The 19,936-nt window shown below is 38.5% G+C and overlaps 1 protein-coding gene across 1 annotated transcript in view; it reads right to left on the bottom strand.

The window, feature by feature from the left end:
- The window catches only part of CACHD1 (cache domain containing 1), a gene marked incomplete at its 5' end in the record, with an annotated part of 228,885 nt that overhangs the window by 122,805 nt on the left and 86,144 nt on the right, over positions 1-19,936 (bottom strand). The gene's annotated exons all lie outside the window — the stretch shown is intronic.

Genomic DNA, 19,936 nt, shown 5'->3' with positions numbered 1-19,936 from the left:
AGCGGGGTGGAGATTTGGAGAAATCTTGGCTGTTAATTCATCACCAGCATTTCTGAGTACTAGCCAACCTTGAGATGCTGGCAGTGTGCGTAAAATGAGCTTGTTTCCATTTTCAGTGGATTCATTTCTCTGTTAGCGGGGTGGAGATTTGGAGAAATCTTGGCTGTTAACCTTTCACCAGCATTTCTGAGTACTAGCCAACCTTGAGATGCTGGCAGTGTGCGTAAAATGAGCTTGTTTCCATTTTCAGTGGAATATTCATTTCTCATGATGAAGTCTTCCTGGCCTTTAGAATGGCAGCTCAATCTATTCCCTTCCAGTTAAAAGATGCTTTGAGGGTTTGAGTCCAAAGCTCAGGGTCTGCTTCACTGAAAGAAGGCATGAGCACACATATGAACAGCAGTTACGTGAAAAGCTTCAGTTCCAGCTGGAGCCGGGAGAGATGCATGGTGGGAGCTCACATGTCTTTTCCTGCCCCAAAGGCCAACCCGCCCCTCGGCTGGCTGCAGCCGTGCCTACCTGCAACACGCCCTTCTCCCCTGCCTCGGTCACAAACAGCGGAACACAAAGTGTGGGAATTAAGAGAACAAGGAAATGGACTATTCTGGGTTTTTTCAAAACAACAACACAAGAAACCTATAACCAGGATCTTCAAGCTTAAAGTACTAGTGCCTGGTGGTGGTGGCAGACATAAGAGATTTCCTTCTCCTATCATTGCTATAGGTTTATATATACAAATGTAAAAGTGAACACTGTGTTGTAAACACTATAAATATATGCAAAGAATACAATTGTATATGTAAACAATAGATATATACTGCATTTTTATGTCTTCAAAGGGAGTACATTACAAAGAATGTGCAAGTATACAGGAGGGGGTGGGGGTGTACATAGGCAGGATTATCTCAGCTTATCTGGACACCAGGCACATACATTGGCTAATAATGTACAATACATACCCTTGAAGTCAGCTGGTCTATATTTAGTACAGGAATTAAAGCCTTCATGCATGCATACACACATACTTTAACTTCCAAATACTATACACAGGCACGCAGAACATAGGCTGCATATATTTTTCCTTAACCTGTAAACAAGAGAGGTAACTACTTTAAATTCAAAATAGCTATTCATTAAATATGAGACAGGGAGCTGTCAGACTGCTTTCTCTCTCCTGGCCCACCTTATTTTTCCCCCAAGAAGCTGGCTGAGCAGTTCTCAGCGTATCCCAGTTATTATCAAAGCTTTATACTGGAAGAGAGCCTCCGAGTTCCACGAGGGAGCTAAGGGTTTGCAGCATTCTTCGGGGAAACTGCACTCACAAAAGCTTTACCAACCACAGCTCTACATTAGGGAAGCCAGAGTTACCAGCTTTTACTCCTGTGTGATGAAAAGAAGCTCACTATGTTGTAGTGTAATCCTACTGACTGGCCCAACAGCTGCAATGTTCACTCACTCCATTAGATAAAAGTTCTTATTTAGGAACCATTTACTTACAAACAACAACAACAAAAACGCAACAACAACAAAATCAATAGCCCATAGAAATTCCAAAATGACGCAAATTAGAACCAACTGCCTTAAGTTATATTAATAATGGAATAATACATTGTGGAAAGGACTAAAGTCTTCTCTTCAAAGAAATCAAGGACTTCATTGTTTTTATACCTTCTTTATGCTCCTGCAGGATGATCCATTAGTATTGGGATGCCCTTCCTCATAAGGCCCATTTACTTGAGCTAAAAGGCTTTTCCCCAACAGCACAGAAGGCACCCCCATCACTGTTTTACCCATGTCAACTGAGCAGTTAAACTCTATCTTTTCATCATTCAGCAGCTAAGCTTTCATCATAGTACTTAAAATGTTTAGACATATTATTTATATTACTTTGGTTGATGTGCAATATTCTCAGGAGAGAATAAACCACCTTCAATAAAAAAATTGAAAATGTAGAAAAATTGGCAGCAGAAAAAGTATGAAAAGTAACAGCACAGTGGTTAAGAACATGGGGTTTAGAGTTAGACCACATTTATTATTTTTTTAAAAATATATTTTATTGATTTTTTACAGAGAGGAAGGGAGAGGGATAGAGAGTTAGAAACATCGATGAGAGAGAAACATCGATCAGCTGCCTCCTGCACACCTCCTACTGGGGATGTGCCCGCAGCCAAGGTATATGCCCTTGACCGGAATCGAACCTGGGACCTTTCATTCCACAGGCTGATGCTCTATCCACTGAGCCAAACCGGTTAGGGCAGACCACATTTATTATGATCCTGGTTCTACCTACCACCTAATTCAAGAATGATTTTGGGAATGGATTAAAGACTTAAATGTAAGACCAAAAACAATAAAACTCCTAAAAAAAACATAGGCAGTAAACTCTTCAACATGATCTTAGCAATATTTTTTTGGCTATATCTCCTTGGGCAAAGCAAAAATAAACAAATGGGACTACATCAAACGAAAAAGCTTTTGCACAGCTTTTGAAAAATTTCTTATTGAAAATCATCAATAAGAGGAAAAGACAAACTGCTGAATGGGAGAAGATATCTGCACAGGATATATCTAATAAAAGCTTAATATCCAAAATATACTGTATGAAGAACTCATACCACTCGACATCAAAAAATCAAATGATCCAATTTAAAAATGGGCAGAAGACCTAAATAGATATTTTCCCCAAAGAAGATGGAAAAAGAAAAAGAAAATAAAAGAAGATATACAGATGGACAACAGACACAGGAAAAACTGCTCAACATCACTAATCATCAGGGAAATGCTAATCAATACTGCAATGAGATATCACCCCACAAATGTCAGAATGGCTATTATCAAAAAGACAATCAATAAGTGTTGGCGATGATGTGAAGAAAGGGGAACCCTCGTGCACAGTTGGTAGGAGGGTTCAAAGGGAACTAATGCAGCAACTATGGAAAGCAGTATGGAGACTCCTCAAAAAATTTTAAAAAGAACTACCATAGGACCCAGCAATTCTATTTCTGGGTATTTATCCAAAGAAAACAAAAACAATGATTTGGCAAGATATATGCACCCCTATGTTCATTGCAGCATTGTTTACAACAGCCAAGATACAGACACAACCTAGGTGTCCATCAATAGATGAATGGATAAAGATATAATGTGATATGATATATATGATATGATATCTATACTAATAAAAGGGTAATATGCAAATTGGTCAGGATGCCCTCACAGTAACGACCAAACAGCAGACTGCATGGGGCGACAAAGGCCGGCAGGGGGGCAGTGAGGGGCAACCAGGCCGGCATGGGGGGGCAGTGAGTGGCGACCAGGCCAGCAGAAGGGGGTAGTTGGGGACGACCAGGCTGGCAAGGGGGGCAGCTTGGGGCAACCAGGCCAGAGGGGGGGCAGTTGGGGGCGACCAGGCCAGCAGGGGGGCAGTTAGGGACGATCAGGCAGGCAGGCAGGTGAGCAGTTAGGAGCCAGCAGTCCCAGATTGTGAGAGGGATGGCCGACTGTCCCAATTTGGCCTAAACTGGCAGTCGGACATCCCCTGAGGGCTCCCCGAGTGGAGAGGGTGCAGGCTGGGCTGAGGGGACCCACCCCCTCTGTTCACGAATTTCGTGCACCGGGCCTCTAGTGATATATAATAGAATATTACTCAGCCATAAAGAAGAATGAAATCTTACCATTTGCGACAATATGGATGGACCTAGAGAGTTTTATGTTAAGTGAAATAAGTCAGACAAAGAAAGACAAATACCAATATGATTTCACTTATACTGTATGTGAAATCTAAAAAACAAAATAAGCAAACCAGCAAAGCTAAACAGAAACAAACTCATACAGAGAATGAACTGATGGCTGCCAGAGGGGAAGAGGGTGGGGGAATGAGTAAAAAAAAAAAAAAGGAAAGGAAATTAAGAAGTACAAACTTCTAGTTATAAGTGTCAGGGATGCAATGTACAGCATAGGGACCAGAGTCAATAATATCATTACAACTGTGTATGGTGACAGATGGAAACAAGACATATTGTGGTGATCACTTTGCAAGGTATAGGAATGTGTAATCCCTATGGTGTACACCTGAACCTAACATGAGATTGCATGTCAACTATAATTAAAACTAAAATTTGAACATTTAAATGAAGGCATCTGAGCCTTCTAACTATTAAAAAAAGAATAACTTTGAGAAATCACTTAATACACCTGAGTCTCAATTCCTTGGCTCTAAAACAGGGAGAGAAATTATGTCGGTACCACAGGATTGTGGTAAAAATTAAATGAGATAAAGCACACGAAGCAGTATTTGTTAAGTAAACATGAACTATCATGTCAAATAAATAATCTTTTATAAAAATATAACACAAACTAGGAACATACTAGTTCTTGTATTTATCCCCCATATATTAAAATTTTAGAAAAACATATATAATTTTAACATAACCAAAGGTACTACCACACTAAATTGGGTCCATCATCTATTTAGACCACCCTTCTGCCTCTCCTAAATGCCCAGGGGGCATTTCTGTCCTTCAGGGCATCATCTGCAAGAGATTAGCAAAATATACCAAAATGAGAACAGTCTCCTATGATTTAACTATGTCCTTGGGATAAGCTCTTTATTTCTTTTCCGACAATGCCAAGTAGAGTAATTCCTCAACAAATGTTTGCTGAATTCAACTGCTTACCACTTACTTACCAGAGGTAGGAGGGAACCTAATTTTTATTTTTGGAAGAGGTAACAAATACCAAACATTTTTTCTCTTCTATAAAAACATTTATTTAATATTTTCTTACTCCTTCCAAAGTTTAAGGAGTATCCCCTCTAAACACAATATTTTTGCAATTCTTTTGAAACAAACTCAAAGTCAACCCTGCATAATTTTTTGGGAAAGCACCATGAGGTAGTGTAATGGTTTGTGAATCTTTTCTTTTTTTAAAGTGTTAGACCATTAAAAGAACACAAAACACCTCAAACTAAACTCCAATATATTAATCAAGCAAGGTGAATTGCTAAAAAAGGGAACAGAAAAAGAACAGAACCTGGTTCTTTGTGCCCTGTAACAGATTCTGCAATACTCCCTCTATCCCCTGCCCAACACATCATGTATTGTGAACATACATAGGGAAGCATTGAATCTAAACATACTTGAATTCAAAATCAGGTTCTCTAACATCTTAGTCAGGTGACTTTAGACAAAATATTTCTTTGTGCATAGATTTTCTTGTTAGTAAACCTTGTAAAGTTGTTTTTGAGAATTATTAATTCATGTAACAAATATATTCTGAGTGCCTACCCTATACTACTTGGAGATACTTTTTCATGGTACTGAGGACATGGCATGGAATGAAACAGACAAAAATCCCCACCATCATAGAGTTTATATTCTATTAGAAAAGATATACAATAAAAAATAGATACATCCCTGACAGGTTTGGCTCAGTGGATAGAGCGTCGGCCTGTGGACTGAGGGGTCCTAGGTTCAATTCCAGTCAGTGGCATGTACCTTGGTTGCGGGCACATCCCCAGTAGCGGGTGTGCAGGAGGCAGCTGATCGATGTTTCTCTCTCATCGATGTTTCTAGCTCTCTATCCCTCTCCCTTCCTTTCTGTAAAAAATCAATAAAATATATATTTTTAAAAATAGATACATACTGGTATAAGTTCTAGGTAATCAATTATAAGGATATTTTAAAAAGCAGAGGAGGAAGAAGTAAAGAGGGGTGCAATTAATAAATTTATAAATGGGTCTCCAAAGAGGGCCTCATTGAGTGGTAACATTGAGCCAAGACTGAAAGGATATAAGGGAACAAGCCATGTGATTAAGGAGAAAAGATTTAAGGACAATGCTTAATTAGTAATATATATTAATTAGTAACATGTATTCAATAAGTGATGCTAGTTATTATCATAGCCCATACAATACAAACAAAGAAAGCACAAAACTAGGATTAAAAATTGTCTCAACCACTTTAGCACTTCTGTGAGGCCTTAACCACTTATAACATCTGTATGAGATATAGTTTTCTCATATGGAAAATGGGTTAATAATACTTGCATATTTTACAATGTCACTAAGGGGATTAAATGAGAAAATATACATGGAAACACTAAGAAAATAAAGAACCACATAAATATTACAGTTATCACATCCCCTCTTATACCATCTTTCCAAAACGACAGACCACCATCCCATCTTATTAACAAGGCATCGTAAGACATGAGAGGCAGTCCAGGAAGAGGGTTGTCTAAGATAAAAATTAACGTATTTTCTGGAAAGTCAGACCAAGAACAGTAAGAGCTAAGACAGACCTAGATTGATTTCCAACCAAGGAAACCTAAACACTAACCAGCTAAACTTGCTGGGGCTGTGGTTTGAGGGAAGTCATTTGTTTGCTCTGATCCTTGGTTGATTCATTGTAATTCCCCACCTGGGCAGCTTCAATACCTCTCAACCTTGCTTTTGCCTTTCTACAGATTTAGTGCCTTTTTTTTCACCCATTCTACAAACATTTAATGAATTCTTACAATAAACACAGAGTGAAGTGTAGATTTGGGTAAGGGGGTGAACTAAACCAGGACTCAGCCCAAACAAATCCCCTGGGAACATATGGGGAAAGGTTGGGGGCAAAGAAAGAATGGAATCCATCCATACCACCTCCGGGATTCCTTTGGTCTGGACAAGTCTGAGCCTTGAACATACTTCACTAGGTAACTGTAAACAAAATGAGAGCCTTCAGGCTACCACCACACGAGATTACACTTGGCAAGGCAACCCCAAAACAAATCCAGATATTGAGATGCAAGAGTATCTCCAGTCATTTTTTCAACAAATATTTACTAACCGCCTACCTAGGACCAGGAACAGGAAGCCATTAGTCAAAGACAAGATTCCTAAGTGCCCAGTTCTTCCACACCTTCTCTTCTTGTCCAACCCTTTTCCCTTTTCTCCCTGTGGTCCAAAGCATAGTTTGACAACATACCTAAACTTTCCTACAGCGGACAGTTTCTAGGAGTAGATATACAGAGTTAATACAGATTCAAAGCCAATATAAATCCCATGTCCAATCTCACATTTCTCAACTATTTAAAGGTCCCACGAGTCCCTCCCAGGGCCTTTCTGGGATCATTCTCTCTTGGAAATTCTCCTTCTAAAAATGTTTACAGATCTTTCCTTCTAGGCATAAGTTACTTAAGAGGATTAAATAACAAAGTAAGAAAGCAATCATCTCACTAGTGTACCCTTATATTTACACTCTATCACCATTTTGTATTCTGAAAGCAGAACACAAAATACTTTTCTTTTAAACAATCTTGCAAAATAGACTATTATTCACATTTTATAGATAAAATTGATGTAGACACTGAGTTAAATATCGTGCCGAAGTCAAACAGATAGTCAATGACAGAATCCTGTCGGGAACTCAACTTTTCAAATCGAAAGATGAAATTCTTTAATTCTCTATCCTAAGCTACAAGGAGGCTGTCCAAAAAAAGAATGGAGGGAATTTTCCTAACCTTTCTGGCCTTGTACCCATAGTCTCTGGGGGTCCCTTCCAGCTTTTTTTTTTTTTAAATATATTTCATTGATTTTTTACAGAGAGGAAGGGAGAGAGATAGAGAGTTAGAAACATCGATGAGAGAGAAACATCGACCAGCTGCCTCCTTCACACCCTCCACTGGGGATGTGCCCGCAACCAAGCACATGCCCTTGACCGGAATCAAACCCGGGACCTATCCACTGAGCCATAGGCCGATGCTCTATCCACTGAGCCAAACCGGTTAGGGCACCCTTCCAGCTTTAAAATCCTAAAACATCATGCTAGTTAGGATAGATTCTTTACATTTTTAGCATATAAAGTACCATAACTTTAAGACTGACTGATAATCTCCTTGAAGAAAGAGCTATTTAATTAAGGCCACAAGTAATTATTCTGCTATAGAATATCTTTCTTCTCCTATGAATAAAGGAATATAATTTTGTGCAAGATCTATATCTTGCTTTTTCAGATGGCTTCTAATCCATTACTTTGAACTGGTCCAAAATCATCATAACTGGACCCTCGGATTCACATTTACATAAAAAATTTAGACTATTAATACCTAAAAAGCATCAATTTCTTATAAAACCAATGTTTCTCTTTTACCATGTCCCAGTAAATAGTATTTGGTGAAGCAAAATGTTAAACTTTAAATCTTACAGGTAGAATTATTAGCATCAACAATTTATACAACTAATTAAGAAAAACTAGATTCCTGTCAAAATGTATTTTAAACACTAGCGTGTTTTGAAACACCTGTGGGGGAAGAAAAATTCTTATATCTCTGAACTATACATGTATGTGGTAAACTATCTATATAATAAAAGCCTAACGGCCATTAAGGAGAAACAACCAGAACGACCAGTTGCTATGATGTGCACTGACCACCAGGGGGCAGACGCTCCTGCTCCTGAGGGGTGATTGAGGTAGTAGCCGCCGCTTGGACCCACTGATTGAGTTGGCCCCAGTCGCTCCACACTGTCAGCTGGTACGAGTGGGGCCGACGCCGTCAGCATGTGGGAATGATGACGGGAGTGGGGCTGCCAGCAGACAGGGGATCGGGGGCCATGGTGGGAGGGGCCAGGCAGGAGCACAAGGGATGGGCCCAGACCTGCGCCTGTGCCCACCGCAGCCTCACGACCCACAGTTCCTTTCAATGTGCACGAATTTGTGCATTGGGCCCCTAGTAGTAAATAAAATAAAAGGGTGTTATTAGTACTACTATTTAGCATTTAGCTGCATTTGGTGGCTTTTAAAATAGTTTTGTAATATAGTAATGCAGGATGTAGTATATATATGGATTTTTCTGTAGCTTATTTTATGATTAAAGTTTTGGTTAAGTGAAAAGGGAATGTCTTTTGAAATGATGAATTATTAAGGAAAGTGAGTGCAGTTATATTTTGGAAGTCATTTGATGTTTTGCTTGATTATAATAAATTAAATAAAGTATTTGTAATTGGCATATTTCCAATCAACCTTCATCTAGTTTTTAAAAAAAATTATTTAAGTGTAGGTGACATACAATAGTATATTAGTTTTCGGTGGACTATAGTGATTCAACATTTATATACCTTACGATGTAATCACCACACTAAATCTAGTAACCCCTGTCACTGTGCAAAATTGTCACAATATTATTGACTATACTAGGGGCCCAGTGCATGAATTTGTGCACCTTGAAAGGAACTGTGGTTCATGAGGCTGTGGAGGCACAGGGGTAGGTCTCAGCCCATTCTCCACACCACCGCCCAGCCTCTCCTGCTGCGGCCCCCAGTCCCCTGCCTGCCAGCAGCCCTGCTCCCATCACCACTGCTCCTGCCAGCCCTGCTCGCACCTGCTGACAGCGCAGAGCAATTGGGGCCGGCACCAGCAGCAGGTGCAAGCGGGGCCGGCGCCGTCAGTGGGTGCAAGGAGTGGCTGCCGCCCCAATCGCCCCTCAGGAGCAGGGGGAGGTGGAGAAGCCCTCAGGGGTGATGGGGGCCAGCAGCCACCACTCAACCTGCTGACAGCGCTGAGTGATTGGGACTGGCACTGAGGGCTGGCAGTGGGTGCGAGCAGGGCCATCCTTGGCAGCAGGTGTGAGAGGCAGCAGCTGGTCCTGATCACCCCTCAGGAGCAGGGGGAGGTGGAGAAGCCCTGAGGGGTGACTGGGGCCAGCAGCCGCCTGCTTGCACCCGCTGACGGCACTGAGCGATTGGGGCTGGCACCAGGCACCAGCAGCGGTGTGAGCGGTGGTTCTGGCGCCAGCAGCAGGTGTGAGTGGGGCTGGCGCTGGCAGCAGGTACAAGCGCCAGGTGGGACCACAGTCCGTGGGAGCAAAGAATTTTCAGAAACCACCAGAGGCTCACCCCGATGACAGCGACTGGCACCCTGCCTTGGTCTGGCGCCCCAGCTCATGCTCCACCACATCCGCTGCAGCTGACGCCTGCCATGTTCCACACATGCCCCCTGGTGGTCAGCACATGTCTTAGAGACCGGATGTTCGGTTGTTCCCCTATGCTTAATTAGACCTGCTTTCTGATTTAGCTAAACTTTTTCCAGCCCAGTGAAGCACCCAACTTCTCTTTCAGGTAATTGTTAGCAGCACAGCAGTAAATATCAAGATGAAGCAGATTATTATTGTAGATCATGCAGGGAGCACAAAGGGTGAAATATTTAACTGCAGCAGTGTTTGTGTTTGACTATATTGTGCACATGAGAAAACCTGAAGTCATTTTCAAGGTCTGCCATTTCTTACTTCTTTTCAGTTGGGTCAAGTTTCTAAGCTTTCTAAATCTCTGTTTTCAGGCTAATGAAAAGAAAATAGTATTCTACCCAATCTCCTATCTACCTACTCCAGGACTTCTGTGAGGATCAAATGAGATGAGGCACAGGAAAACGCTTCACAGACATTTGGTTAAAGGGTAAAATGTTTCCACCTGGCTATAAAGCAAGTCATGTTCCTGGGTTGAAGAAACTTCAAGGAGGCTAGTCACTAGGGAGAGGAAGCCAGACATTGCTACGTGACATCATTACCTGGTGCCCACAGGCACTGTTTCTGGGCTGGGCTGGGCTGGGCTTTGGGCCACATTTTGCACCATGGGGTCTCGGTAGCATCGGCTATGATTTGGTGGGGTGTCGCTTGGGGGAAGCTGAGTGTTGCTTTGTGGGCGCCAGGTCTGTGGTGCTGTTTCTCTGTAAATGGCCAGTGAGCGTCACGGCAGCTCCTGTGTTGAGCGTCTGTCCCCTGGTGGTCAGTGCACATCATAGCAACTGGTCGGATGGTCAGACACTTAGCATATTAGCTTTTTTTATATAGAGATTCTCAAGGATACAAAGGAAAATATGTTTGCAATGAATTGAAAAGAGAAAAATCTCAGTAGAGAAATAATCTATTAAGACAAAATAAATGGAAATCCTAGAGCTTAAAAATACATCAGAAAATTTAAAAATATATCTGGAAAGGTTAACAGCAGAATGAAGATAATAAGAGTAGAGTTAAAGATAGACCAATAAAAATGATCTAATCTGAAGGTCAGAGGGGAAAAATATTAAAAGAATAAGAGAATAGGAGAGGCCATCATCTCAGGAACTTGTAGTAAAATGTAAAAAGACCTTGTAAACATATAAATGGAGTCCTAGAAGGACAGCACAGAATGTAGTAGAAAAAATATTTAAAGAAATAATGGTCAAAGGTCCTCAAGTTTGATGAAAGACGTAACTTACAGATTCATAAAGCTCAACAAACACCAAGCAGGATAAATATGAAGACCCCTATGTCTAGGTAGTCATAGTCAAATTACTGAAACAAAGATATAAGAGAAAAATCTTGAAAGCTGCCAAGGGGTAGAGGTGGGAAGATGACACTGCATACAGCATAAAACTTTAACTGACTTCTCATCAAAAACTCTGAAGTCCAGTACACAGTGGAATACCATTAAAAAAACTGTCAGTTCAAAATTCAATCTCAAGCCAAAACATCCTTTAAGAGGAAAGACAAAATCGAGACAAGACATTTTCTAAGTAAAATATCATAATGTAATTTGTAACCAGGAAATCTGTATGTATTACAAGTAAATATTAAAGGAATTCTTAAGACTCAATATTAATTGGTATCTTTAGAAAGAAATTATGAGCACTGGAAATGGTATGTAGGATTTATTTTTTCTTTTAATTGTTAAATTATTAAATTCATATAATAGTTTAGAGTAAAAACAATAACACTCTTGTGAAGTTTGTAATATTTGTAGATGTACTAAATGTGAAAACCCTAGCATAGTCATGGGGAAATGGACCTATAAGGTTATAAAGGTTCTATATTTTACGTTTTACATAGTGATAAAATATTAACTCCAAACAGACTGGAATAAGTTAAGGATATATAACTTTTAGAGTATACACTTAAAATATATAAAAATATATAGCTAAAAATAAAATATATTGACATGAAATTTTTAAAAATATTCAAAAATCCAAAAGAAGGTAAGAAAGGAGGAAATAAGAGACAAAAACCAGAGAAGAAATTGGAAAACAGTAAAATCATTGACCCAAATCCAACAATCAAACTTAATATTAACTGACCAAATATTCCCAATTAAAAGACAGAAACTGTCAAAATAGCTTTTAAAAAATCTCAACTATATTCTATGTACAAGAGACACTTTTAGTAATAGACATTGAGAGTAAATGCTTATAAAAAGGTACACCATGCTAATGGTAAGCATACAAAGGCTGGAGTGACTATGTTAATATTAGCTAAAATAGACTTTAAGGAGAGAGATAAAGAATGACATTTCATAATGTCACAAGTAATTCATCAGGAAAACCTAACAATCTTAAATGCATACATGCCCAATAAGTAAGCCTCAAAATACATGAGATAAAAATAGAACTAAAGGGGAAAATATACAATTCCACTATTACAGTTGAAGATATTAACCCTCCTCTCAGCAAATGACAGAATTAGACAATATAAAAATCTGATCCAAAATAAATGATCTGAACTATCTGCCAGCTTAACCTAATGGTTATACTATTATAAAGAATTCAGCAACAGACAACTGTAGAAGACACCTTCTTTTCAAGTTCACATGGTATATTCACCAAGATAGGACATATGCTGGGTCATAAACTCAAGTTTTAATAAATTAAGAATGATTTAAATCACACAGATTATGTTCCCTTTCCACAATGGAATTAAATGAGAAATCAGTAACAATAAGATATTTAAGAAGACCCCAAATGTTTTGGAAACTGGACAACACACTTCAAAGGCATTATACAAGAGGGTATATACATGGGTACAAGAGGAGATCACAAGGGAAATTAGGAAATATTTTAAAAGGAAAGGAAAAGGAAAATATATGATATCAAATTTTGTGGATGAAACAAAGTAGTGCTTAGAGGAAAGTTTAGAGCTTTAAATTCTTGTGCTTGTGGAAAAAAAAAAGGTATCAAAATCAAAGACCTAAAATTCCAATCTAAGAAGCATGAAAAAAGAGCAAGATTAACTTAAAATGCAAGGAAGGAAACAATAAAGATCAAATCTGTGAAACAGGAAACAAACAAAAGAAAACTAGTGAAGCCAAGTTCGAGTAAAAGTTCTTTCACCAACTTGCCGATTTCAAAAGATTCTGTCTTCTAAAATTAGCCGCTGCCAACAATCAATAGTTTATGAAATACAGCACTGGTTATGAAAATATGCTTGCCATTTCATTGAATAAAAAATTACTAGCGCACTTGAGAAAAAGAGCAAACTCTTGAAACAATATGCCCAAGGTGATTGATTCCTTCAGCGATCTAATCACGTGCCCCTAGAGGCTCCTTGTCTTTTTGTTATGGACTGCTTTTTTTATGGACTGTTTTGTTATCTTTTGGGGCTCTTGATCAAACATTTATTTTTCTTGATTCAGGTTCAATTTTATATAATGCCTTTATGTGCTCACACAGCTTAATTTCTTGAAGTATTCAAAACTGGAGTCTATGGAACGCGTTCCACACAAGAATGGGTTTTGTATTGTCCTGAGGCTGTTGCCATAGTTTTTTGGCACCAAAACTACATATACTGAACTAATTAAAGATTCAAAACACATTGTTAAGCAATTTTGAACCACATTCTGAAGGTTAATTCAAAAGAAATAACGAGAAAGACCAAAGAAAAGTCTATACCATAGAGAGTTTTGTGGCAAGAGTCAAGAATCACAAAATGTTTTATATTAGTTTTAATTACTTTGCTCCCCTAACCAGAAGACAATAACAACATGTTAGATTTAATGCCAAGTTATATAGTATGCACAAGTCAGATCCAACTCTCAATAAGATTTGATTAGTAAGGAGGAGGGCAAGAACCCATGGGGCTCTAGTATTCATTACCCCAAAGAAGAAATAATGGATAAAAACCTCAAGTCAGGATTCCAGATACTAACAAATATAAAAAAGCATGCATAAATTTGTGGTTCCTTTTCAACGAAAGATTGTTGAGCTAAAGAACTAAAATTAAGAGCACATAGGCCAATAATCTAATTTGAATAACTAGTCTGATTTTGGCTTATCAAAAAAATCTTACAAGCAGTTATAATTGTTCTTGTAATTATTAAGAGGCTGGTGTCCTGAATGAAAACCAAAACCACTGTTAGGGGCACTGAGTCCCCAAACAAGGGAGAGCTAGAAATCTGGGAAATAAGCCAGTGCCAAACCCTGCTTTCACCCTGAGAATGTGGGCATAATCTGGAGACCTTGAGCTTCCACTTTCATGATAGCCCAGGGCACCAGGATAGGGGACAAAGTTTAGGATGGGAAATCTGACAGAAGACACTGCAAAAACCTGTAACCCAAAGAGCTCAGTATAACGGGGAAGTACAGAGGAGACAGCTAGTTTAACTAGGAGGACTATTTAGGTATGTGGAAAAATAAAAGCATCCTTCTAAATAACTAACAGATCAAAGAAGCAATGATAATCAAAATTAGAATATACCTAAAACTAAACAATAAACATCATACATATGTTTTGTGGCTATTATTACCATACTTATGAAATACTTATCTGGAGGCGAGTATAGCAAGACACTGAAAAGAAATAAAAGGTATAAGAATTAGAAACAGGGCCCTGGCTGGGTGGTTCAGTTGGTTGGAGCATCGTCCCATATACCAAAAGGTTGCAGGTTTGCTTCCTAGTCAGGGCACACATTTAGGCTATGGATTTGATCCCCAGTTGGGGTGTGTATGGGAGTCAACCATTGATGCTTCTCTCTCACACTGAAGTTTTTCTTTTCTCCTCTTTTCTCCTCTTTTCTCCTACTTCTCCCCCTCCCTCCTCCTCCTCCTCCTCCACCTTCTTCTTTTCTCTCTCTCTCTCTCTCCCTCCCTCCCTCCCTTCCTCCCTTCCTCATCAATAAAAACATAAAGAATTAGAAAGAGAATCACCAAAACTGTCTTATGTGCCTATATGACCATGTACACAGAAAATCCAAAGACATGTGCAGATAAATTAGAATGAATATCATAGTTAAAGAAGATAACTACATGTAAGATAAACACATAAAACTCAAATAAGCAACAGTTAGAAAAATATAATTTTAAAGGTATTATTTATAATGTAAATTTATATCTAGAAATAAATCCCACAGGCATGGATTTTCAGATCTTTTGTGAACTTATCACCAAACTATCTAAAAGACATTGTAAAATTACTAAGTACATAGAGAGCTATACCATATTAGTAAAGATATTGTCTTCAAATTGATCTATAAATTGTTGTAATACCAATTAAAATCCCAATAAGATTTTCTTTCATAATTGGACAAACTGATTCTAAAATTCATATGTAAGAGCAAATGCTTATGTAAGAGCAAAGAGCAACAGATGCTCTCTGGAAAAATAAATGAAAATATAGTATCACCCTACCAGACATGTGGTACTGGCACAATGAGAAAAACTACCAACAAAACCAAATCAAACTCACACATACATGGAAACTTGACTAATGAATGAAAACAAAAGTGGGGAAAAGGACAAATTTGTTCAACAGATAGAGCTAGGACATTTGGAAATACACATGGGGGAAAATAAGAAATTAGATATCTACTTCACATCCAACACCAAAATCAACTCCAGGTGGAGAAAAGTCTTACATGAGAAAGGAAAAAGTTTTAGAACACAAAACAGGAGAACTTTTTTATATCATTGGGGTAGAAAAGAATTTAACAAAACATAAACAGCAGCAACCAAAAAAAAAAAATTGATTTAAAAAACTATTAAAATTAAACTTTATTATTTTAAAAGATAGCATAAGAAAAGTGAAAAGAAAAGCCACAAATTAGAAGAATATATTTATTCTGCAAGGGAATCTAATATGATAATCACTGGCCGTGTGTAGCCATTTTAATTACAACTGAAATTAAATAAAATTTAAAATTTAATTACTCACTAGCTCCACCCACATGCAAGTGCTCAGTAGCCATGTGTGGCTAGGGGCTGCTCAATCAGCACCAATATGGAACTAATCACCTCAGAAAATTCTCTTGGACAGCAGTGATGTAGACCATGAAGAGAACTTTTAAACTTCTAAAACAACCAGGCAGCCCAATTGTAAAAATGGACAAAGGGCATTAGTAGACATTTGACAGGACAAAAAAAATACACATAAAAATGTATCATAAACATGTGAAAAGTCATTTAAACTTCATTAGTAATCAAAGTAAACAAATGAAACTTACTAGATACCATTTCAGGCACCCCAATTGACGAAAGATTAAAAATCAGTAACACCAAGTACTGCAGAGGATACAGAGCAGCCAATCTGTAATACACTGTCTGTTGGAAGGTAACCGTGTTGATCAGCAAGAAAGCAGTTTGGCATTATCCAGTCATGTTGCAAACTCTGTACCTAGCAATTCTATTCCAGGGATTCTCCATCTGAGCGAAAGCCCTTCTCCCCACCTAGAGCATTTGGAAATTGTGTAGATACACCCACCACCACCACCACCACCACCACCACCACCACCACCACTACCACCACCATTCAATTGGCAGAGGCCAGGGATATTAATGTTCCTTCCTTTATAAGAATTACTCCACCTAAACTATGCACCAGAGATATGAACAAGAATTAAAAAATGAAAACACTAGAAACAGCCCAAGCATTATCAACAGAAAAATAGATACATACTTTCCATTAAATGGACCATCCAGAATTGAAAATAAATGCACCTTAGCTATAAATCTGAACATAGCTGATTCAAAGAAATATAATGCTGAGTGAAAGTAAGAAGATACATGAATATAAACAGTATACTGAAAATTTATATAAAGAATAAAAATAGTCAAACTAAATAATTAATTTGGGGATATATATATATATATATATACACACACACACACACACACACACACACACAAATCAACACACATGCATACACAAAAGCAAAGGAATGGCTTCACAAGCAATCAGGATAAGGTTATCTCTGGGAGAAGGAGTGAGATAACCTCTGGGAAGGTCACACAGGTCTTGCTACACAATGGTCATGCTTTGTTTCTTTAGATGGGTAGTAGGTTGAGGTATTCATTTTAATTTCTTTACTCTCTATGTATATGTTTTTATACTCTTCACATGTTAAAAAAAAACACCAACTTCACAACTGGGGGGAAAAAAGCCAGCTTAATTACATATTAGCTGGGACCCTTGACCTTTCTAAGTTAAAAATAGTAACTCCTCCTATCTTACAGAGTTGTTCTGAAATTCAGAGGAGATAACAGGTGTGAGAGTGTGAGTGACTGTGATGGGGGACCTATTATACTAGAGCTAACCCAGAGATAAGCAGTTCCCTAGAGATTCCATCCTGGCACTATCCAGGATCTCAGGGTCCAGAGTCCTGGGCAGTTATTAATCAAGTCAAGAAGACAATAGGACTCTCTGTTTCCTCACTACAGAATGGGGAAACCCCTGTCCCGTTCAGCCCACAGGTGTATCATAATGAAGTGAGAGCACAGTATTCAGTACATATACAAATAAAAGCTCTTATTGTTATTGTTATAGGGAATGGAAGTCAAGTCAAAGAAGAAGAAATTATTTAGGACCTGAGTATTTTATTTTCTTTCTCCTTCAATTTTATTTTTAATTGGTTTCAGGTGTATAGCTTAGTGGTGAGACAATCATATACTGTACATACGTGTATATATATCCAGTATCCCAACTGGCAACCTTCCATAGTTATCACAATATTATTGATTATATTCCCTATGCTTTACTTACATCTCCATGACTGTTTTGTAGCTACCAATTTATATTTCTTAATCCCTTCACCTCTTTCAGCCACCATCTCTACCCCCCTTCCCTCTGTCTATGAGTAGCCCCTGGGCATTTTTAATTTTAGGCTAAAATGATAATGATAATGACATGATAATTATCTCCAAATACTGGCTGCAAAAGAGGCATAAGATCTATTTGTCCAGGGTTCTTCAGAGGGCAGACTGGAGAGACTAGAGAAAAGTTAAAAGTACATTCTGGGTATCAGAGAGAACTCTGTTGACACTCAGAGTGAGGAGAGATAGAACTGACTATGTGGTAATTCTCCTTAATTTGAATTATTCAGATAAAAACAGAGCTAGCCCCACCAGTTGGCTCAGTGGTTGAGCGTCGTCCCATGCACCAAGAGGTCACCAGTTGGATTCAAGCTCAACCCCCAGTAGGGGGCGTGCAGGAGGCAGTCCATAGATGTTTCTCTTTCTCCCTCTCCCTTCCTCTCTCTCTAGAATATACTTTAAAAACAACAACAACAACAAACCCCACAAATAAACAAAGAAACAGAGTTAGCAGAAACTCCTATTTTGGATGAAAATATAAAATTTTAAAGTAAATTCTGTTAAAATAAAAATACAGGTTACTTTGGGTCAAAATTATTTTGAACACTAGCTTACTTAAACATCTTTTTTTAAAAGATGTAATACTATCTTTATTTAACTTCAAAAACATTTCAGCATTCTAAACATACAAAAATTAACAAAACATTGCAAATTGTGTTTAGCACAGAAGGTTCTTGAACTTTCATTGATGCAGTGACTCTTCACTTTGTTGACAATGAAGAGTTGTAGTTTGTTTTAAAACAACAGTTTAAAACTACCACACAACTAAAAACGATCCAAATACTTCCCATGCCAGGTGACCACCCCCTCCCCTTTTTTTCCACAGCTAAGAATGGCAGGGTGCTGTCACTATATACAAAAACAAGACAACCTGCAGCTAAATAGATGCCCACTGCAGTGTCCACAGGTCCAGCCTCACAGTGCACGCCCTGAGCCACAGCCCCTCCGAAAGGCCTCTCCCTCACAGCCTCAACGCCAAGCAAACAGCATCAAGAGCTTGTCTTGGTTGGTTGTTCTTTTTAAAAACTACAGATGTGTACAGCTTACTTATACATCTTGAGACTACGGGTAACTTATCTTTTGGAGCTTCCGTGTCCTCATCTGTAATGAGGATAATATGTTTCCTTCATGGTTATGGAGGAAAATCGCTGTGATAATAAGCTGAAATTGCCTAGCACCAGTATTAGGTGCTCAATCAGCTGCTATAATTTTAAAAATTTATTAGAGTGCTTCCGAACTTGTTCACAGTTAAATAAAGCAACTGACATCACTACAAGAAAACAAACACTACCTGCGCATTTGAAAACAGCTGAAGGGAGAACCTGTATCTGTTACTTAAGGGAAAGCAGCAAAACTGATATCCCTGGCTCAGTTTCTTTAAAATGTTATCAAGTGGCCGTTGGTCTCCCCAGGAGTGTCCTTGAACATGGCCTCTGTAGAAATCTTCCCCTGTAAAACCATTTTAAATGCCATGATCCTAAAGCACTTTACAGTTTGCTGGGATAAAAATAAGACAGGGATTACGAAGATAAGACTTGATAGAGCAAACTACTTCATATTCATTGTAATTTCAGGTCATTCGTTTTTAAAAATACTTAAAGGAAAAAAAAAACTATTCAGAGCTGCTTACACCCTATAAATTAAACCTGAAGAAACCAAAATAAAAAATGTAGTGACTATAAACAGGAAATGCTGAACTTGAAGACTAAACCTCGGTAATTTATTATAAATAAGTAACTATCCCCTATATAACTTCACTCTAATGACACTTGCGAAGCTTTTGGCTCTTGCATGGCACTTCTCAAGTTCAGATCAAGTCAAGCTGTTTTCCGTGAATAAAATAACGGCAGCATCTCCGAGGTTTTAAGTTGTTATGTCTTTCACCACAGTGATCTCTTCACTCTGTGGATGTTCTCTGCCACCCCCTGGCTTTTAGCTTGGTTGTGTTTATTAAGTTTCCAACCCAGCTTCAAATTACCCGTTGATGGTCACATAGTGTAATGAAGTGAGTGGATTAGCTGAAATTGAAACCCAGGAATCCTCTTTGCCACCCTTCCTTCGCAAGGGCG

This window comes from Myotis brandtii, unplaced genomic scaffold, assembly GCF_000412655.1.
Source record: "Myotis brandtii unplaced genomic scaffold, ASM41265v1 scaffold26, whole genome shotgun sequence".
NCBI classification, from domain to species: domain Eukaryota; kingdom Metazoa; phylum Chordata; class Mammalia; order Chiroptera; family Vespertilionidae; genus Myotis; species Myotis brandtii.
Note: the sequence above shows the minus strand (reverse complement) of the source record. Positions and strands in the feature narration are given on the sequence as shown.